The sequence below is a fragment of the Suncus etruscus genome, chromosome 1 (genome assembly GCF_024139225.1).
Source record: "Suncus etruscus isolate mSunEtr1 chromosome 1, mSunEtr1.pri.cur, whole genome shotgun sequence".
NCBI classification, from domain to species: domain Eukaryota; kingdom Metazoa; phylum Chordata; class Mammalia; order Eulipotyphla; family Soricidae; genus Suncus; species Suncus etruscus.
In genome coordinates, this window is record NC_064848.1 from 13,684,262 (window position 1) to 13,690,261 (window position 6,000).

At 44.2% G+C, this 6,000-nt stretch overlaps 1 non-coding gene across 1 annotated transcript; it reads right to left on the bottom strand.

Moving 5' to 3' along the window:
* Positions 1–3,267: 3,267 nt before the first annotated feature.
* Positions 3,268–3,374, bottom strand: LOC126026266 (U6 spliceosomal RNA). Its single transcript, XR_007501598.1, has one exon. It is a non-coding gene; the product is annotated as a U6 spliceosomal RNA (small nuclear RNA).
* Between the last annotated feature and the right edge of the window lie 2,626 nt (positions 3,375–6,000).

A 6,000-nucleotide genomic window follows, 5' to 3' on the forward strand; every position in this document is an offset into this window, starting at 1 on the left:
GCCTAGGACGGACCGCGGTTCGATCCCCCAGCATCCCATATGGTCCCCCCAAGCCAGGGACGGTTTCTGAGCACATAGCCAGGAGTAACCCCTGAGCGTCACCGGGTGTGGCCCAAAAACCAAAAAAAAAAAAATGCTTTTTATGGGGGCAGGAGAGATAGCACAGTGGCGTTTGCCTTGCAAGCAGCCGATCCAGGACCTAAGGTGGTTGGTTCGAATCCCGGTGTCCCATATGGTCCCCCGTGCCTGCCAGGAGCTATTTCTGAGCAGACAGCAAGGAGTAACCCCTGAGCACCGTGGGGTGTGGCCCAAAAACCAAAAACCAAAAAAAAGAAAGAAAGAAATGCTTCTTATGGCCATGTGTTGCCTAGATATATGGTGCCCGACCACATGTTGACCACAACTTCCCTCTTGAGATACGGACTTTCATACTTTCTTACTTTAACTCTGGGATGTGTACTGAGGCTCTCTACCTTTGCAAAAGTCTGCCCTCTCTCTTGAGTGTTTCTCTCCCTCTCATTTCTTCCACTGAATTTATAAATAAAAACTTGTTTTTACTTCAAAACAATGCTTTTATGATAATGCAAGTAGTGTATTATCAGTATTTCAAATTAATAAATGTTTGATATTAGGTTTGAGAACTACATCCCATGGTGCCTATGACTTACTCCTGGCTTTGGGCTCAGGGATCATTCCTAGCAGGCTCAGGAGACTATATATATATATGGGCTGGAGAGACAACATAGTGGTAGGGTGTTTGCCTTGCATGTGGCCGACTCAGGATGGACCTGGGTTTGATCCCTGATATGTCATATGGTCCCCCTATTCAGGAATGATTTCTGAGTGCAGAGCCAGGAGTTACCCCTGAGCGCCGCTGGGTGTGACACAAAAACAAAACAAACAAAAAAAGGAGACTATATATAGTGCTGGAGATTGAACCTGGACAGTGTGTGCATGGTAAGTGTCCTATCCACAGTGCTATCTCTTTGACCCTCAAATGGAATCAATGTAGAGCATATGCCTTGAACATTTAACACCCAGCGTCTCCATGGACCTAGAACTGCATGTGCCCTGAGACACCTGATGATTGTCCTCCCCACTGCACTGGCTAAACACCACTGGGAGTGACCTTCACCTTTTGTTTTTTAAAATAGGAGTCAGAATATACTCTAGTAGCACAGAACACAATGCAGAAAAGTTCTCTGCATTCCTCTGTTCATTCACAATAGCTAGAATCTGGAAACAACCCAAGTGCCCAAGAATAAATGAGTGGATAAATTATCTATTATGTAGGTGTAGTACATCTACACAATGGAAAACTATTCAGCTATTAGGAAAAATAAAGTCATGAAATTTGCTAATATGTGGATGGATATGGACAGTATTATGCTGACAAAAATGAGTCAGAGGAAGAGGGATAGATAGACATAGAATAATTGCACTCAATTGTGGGATATATATAAAAGATGGTATGGTAATAATATCCAGGGAAAATAGAGATGAGGGCCAGGAGGGCCAGACTATGGTAAGGAGCTTGCCACAAATAGCGAGGGAATTTAGTTAGGACAGAAAAGGGACCACTCTGACAATGATAGCTAGAAATGATTACTCTGGGCAAGAATGGCTTGCTGACAGGAGATAATGATATACATGCTGCCCCTTTCACTGATAATATTGCAAACCACAAGTCTAAAAGGAAAAAAAAATGGGGCAAGGGAGAGAGAGAAGAAAAATATCTTTGGGGGCCCAGAGAGATAGCATGGAGGTAGGGCATTTGCCTTGCATGCAGAAGGATGGTGGTTCGAATCACGGCATCCCATATGGTCCCCTGTGCCTGTCAGGAGCAATTTCTGAGCGTAGAGCCAGGAGGAACCCCTGAACGCTGCCAGGTGTGGTCCCAAAACAAAACAAAACAAAAAAAGAAAAAAGGAAAAATGTTTTTGGGTCAGAGTAATAGTACAGCTGTAGGGCATTTGCCTTGCACTGGCTAGCCCAGATTTGATTGCTACCATCCCATATGGTCACCTAAGCCTGCCAGGAGCAATTCTGAGTGCAGAGACAGGGGTAATCCCTGAGCGCTGCTGGATGTGACTCAAAAACCAAAAAGATTAAAAAGAAAAATGTCTTTGACAGAGGCAAGCAGCGGGGAGAATGGGAGGGAAACTGGGGACGGGACGGGGACTTTGGTGGTAGGAAATGTGCACTGGTGAAGAGTGTTGTTCATTGTATGACTGAAACTCAATCATAAACAATTTTGTAGCTCTGAATTAAATAAAACTTATTATGAACAACCTTGTAACCATAGTGATTGGTGTCATTATTTTTTTTTAAAGGAGCCAGTGATGGGACCAGAACTATAGCACAGTGGTAGGGTGTTTGCCTTGCACGTGACCAATCCAGGACGAACCTGGGTTTGATCCCCAGCATTTTATATGGTCCCCCGAATCTGTCAGGAACGATTTCTGAGCATAAAGCCAGGAATAGCCCCTAAGCACCACTGCCAGGTGTGGCCCCAAAACTAAACAAAAGGAGCCGAAGAAATAGTATAGTGGTGGTTAGGGTGCTTGCTTGTCTTGCACATGGTTGACCCAGTTTCTATCCCTAGCACCCTAACTCCCAATAAGAGTGATCTCAGGGCCCGGAGAGATAGCACAGCGGCGTTTGCCTTGCAAGCAGCCGATCCAGGACCAAAGGTGGTTGGTTCGCATCCAGGTGTCCCATATGGTCCCCAGTGCCTGCCGGGAGTTTTTTCTGAACAGATAGCCAGGAATAACCCCTGAGCGCCGCCGGGTGTGGCCCAAAAACCAAAAAAAAAAAAAAAAAAAAAAGAGTGATCTCAGAATACAGAGTTAAGAGTAATACTATTTGCAACAAAAAATAAAACAAAAGTTAAATTTCTGTTTTAATTTATGGTGCAGTAAATATTAGTAAATTATACATGCGAAAAAGTTCAATAGGGTAAAAAAAAGTTCAATAGGGTTAGCAATAATTTTTTGTTTTTTTGACCCTTAGGAGTTACTCCTGGCTACGCACTCAGAAATCGCTCCTGGCTTGAAGTACCATATGGGATGATGGGAGATGGAACCGCAGTCTGTCCTAGTGTGTGCAAGGAAAACGCCCTACCACTGTGCTATCGCTCCAGTCCCAGGGTTATCAATAATTTTGAAGAATATAAAGTAATCTGTAAATGAAAACTTTGACGGGGTAAAATGTAAAGAAATTAAATCTATTTTTTAATTTTGTTTTGTTTTATTTTTCTTTTTTTTAAAAAATATGGAATGCTTCACGAATTTGCATGTAATCCTGGTGCAGGGGCCATGCTAATCTTCTCTGCATCATTCCAATTTTAGTATATGTGCTGCTGAAACAAGCACTTGTTTTGTTTTGTTTTGGGATCACACCGGCATTGCTCAGGGAATACTCCTGGTTCTGCACTCAGAAATAGCTCCTGGCAGGTACAGGGGACCATATGGGATGCCAGGATTCAAACCACTCTTGGTCCTGGATCAGCTGTGTGCAAAGCAAATAACCTACCGCTGTGCTACCTCTCTGGTTCCAAGAAATTAAATCTTTATCTATGCTAAAGAACTGGGGGGCTTTGGTGCTGATCACCAGCAGTTGGGTGGGGGATGGAGTGTTAGAAGAGGTTGAGGGGCCTGTACTAATGGAGATGGGGAAGTGGGCAAAGAAGCCCCAGCATCATGGCCACACATATACCCAGGGTGTCCAGACCACAGTTGGTCAGGGAATCAGGACACTCATGAAGGACATTGACTTCATTGTTTTTAATGTCCTCTAAAGATTAAATCTGTGGAGCTTAAGTAATACCAGGGAGTACAGTGCTTACCTTGCACATAGCAGAACCGGATTCAATCCCTGGAATCTCATATGGTCCCCTGAGTTCCACTAGGAATGACCCCTGAGCACAGAGACTGAGCATCACCAGGTGTGGCCCCCAAACAAAAAAAGATTAAATTTTTTTAGAATAGCAGTAAATCCTTAGATGATGACTTTGTTAAGACATTGAGAGTGATAACAATTATTTCTAATTGACCCTTATTGATCAAAGTTTTGATAATTCCATTTACCTTTGTGTTAACAATATGAAGTAAATTTGTTTGTGCCACCAGGGGGCAGACTAGGATGTTGGAAACTGGGGACCCTAGCGGAGGGAAGGTCAAGCTAATGATGGGTTTGGTGTTTGAACATTTAATGCCTGTACATTTTTGCAGTTCTACTAGGAGCAACTTGGTAAATCATGGTACTATGACTAATTGTTTTTTTTAAAAGTCACCATTTCGGGGCCTGCGAGGTGGCGCTAGAGGTAAGGTGTCTGCCTTGCAAGCGCTAGCCAAGGATCAGGACCGCGGTTCGATCCCCCGGCGTCCCATATGGTACCCCCAAGCCAGGGGCAATTTCTGAGCGCTTAGCCAGGAGTAACCCCTGAGCATCATACGGTGTGGCCCGAAAAACCAAAAAAAAAAAAAAAAAGTCACCATTTCTAGGGCCAAACAGATAGCATGGAGGTAGGATGTTTGCCTTGCATGCAGAAGGTGGTTCGAATCCCAGCATCCCATATGGTGCCCCGAATCTGCCAGGATCGATTTCTGAGTGTAGAGCCAGGAGTAGCCCCTGAGTGCTGCCGGGTGTGACCCCCCCAAAAAAGCCACCATTTTTGCTCATGGGCCAGCACCAAAGACTTATTTTTATTCTCTAAAGGCATGTAAACCAAGCTGTGAAAAATGTGTACACTGGTCTCACAATCGAAAACTGGGCACTTTCCCAAGAAAGGGCAGGTCTACCTCACACTGTGCTGAAGCCTTTCCAGCTGCACCCATAGCACATAATCGCTGCTTCACCACTGGCCCAACTTCACCTCTTTACCAATGATCTCTGCACTTAACAGAATAAACTCCAGGTTTGCTGGTATTTGGGCTGGCATCTTCAGAACTTTGTCAGTGAGTGTGGGAAGCCTCCCATTACATTTTCATACTTCTGGAAGGCTTGGCAGATGTAATCATGCCCTACAGCCATCGCCATGCCAGCCACGGAACTTGGTATTCCTGGGTTGCAGGACTGCATATGTGGCCTCATGACACTTTCATATTTTTCAATACTGCCATCTAGAAAAGCATACCAAATTGGATGTTAAACTAGCAAAAAAGCTACCTAAGTTTAACAAACAAGGCCAATAATAAAATGATAAATTAGCAGGGGCTGGAGCAATGGTGTAAGTGGTAGGGCATCTGCCTTGCACACACTAACCTAGGACGGACTGCGGTTCAATCCCCCGGCACCGCATATGGTCTCCCAAGCCAGGAATGATTTCTGAGCACATAGCCAGGAGTATTCCCTGAGTGTCACCAGCTGTACCCCCCCGAAAAAGATAAATTAGCAACCAATAAACTTACTACACCTTTAGATAATGACTCAATGATTCCATTGCTAAAAATACTATTTTTTAGTTATTTTTGGCCACACCCAGAAACAAGTGTAATATGGTCAATTAGTAAATCATGGTTTTAAACAAAGTAATAAAATTGTTTAGTAGATTATGTATCACAATTTTTTTTTTTTTTTTGGTTTTTGGTTTTTGGGTCACACCCGGCAGCGCTCAGAGGTTACTCCTAGCTCTACACTTAGAAATCGCTAGTCGGAGAGATAGCACAGCGGCGTTTGCCTTGCAAGCAGCTGATCCAGGACCAAAGGTGGTTGGTTCGAATCCCAGTGTCCCATATGGTCCCCTGTGCCTGCCAGGAGCTATTTCTGAGCAGACAGCCAGGAGTAACCCCTGAGCACAGCCGGGTGTGGCCCAAAAACAAAACAAAACAACAACAACAACAACAACAAAAGAAATCGCTAGTAGCAGGCTCGGGGGACCATATGGGAGGTGGGGATTTGAACCACTGTCCTTCTGCATGCAAGATAAATGCCTTACCTCCATGCTATCTCTCCGGCCTCGATGTATCATGATTTTTTTTTTGTTTTTTTTTTGGGGGG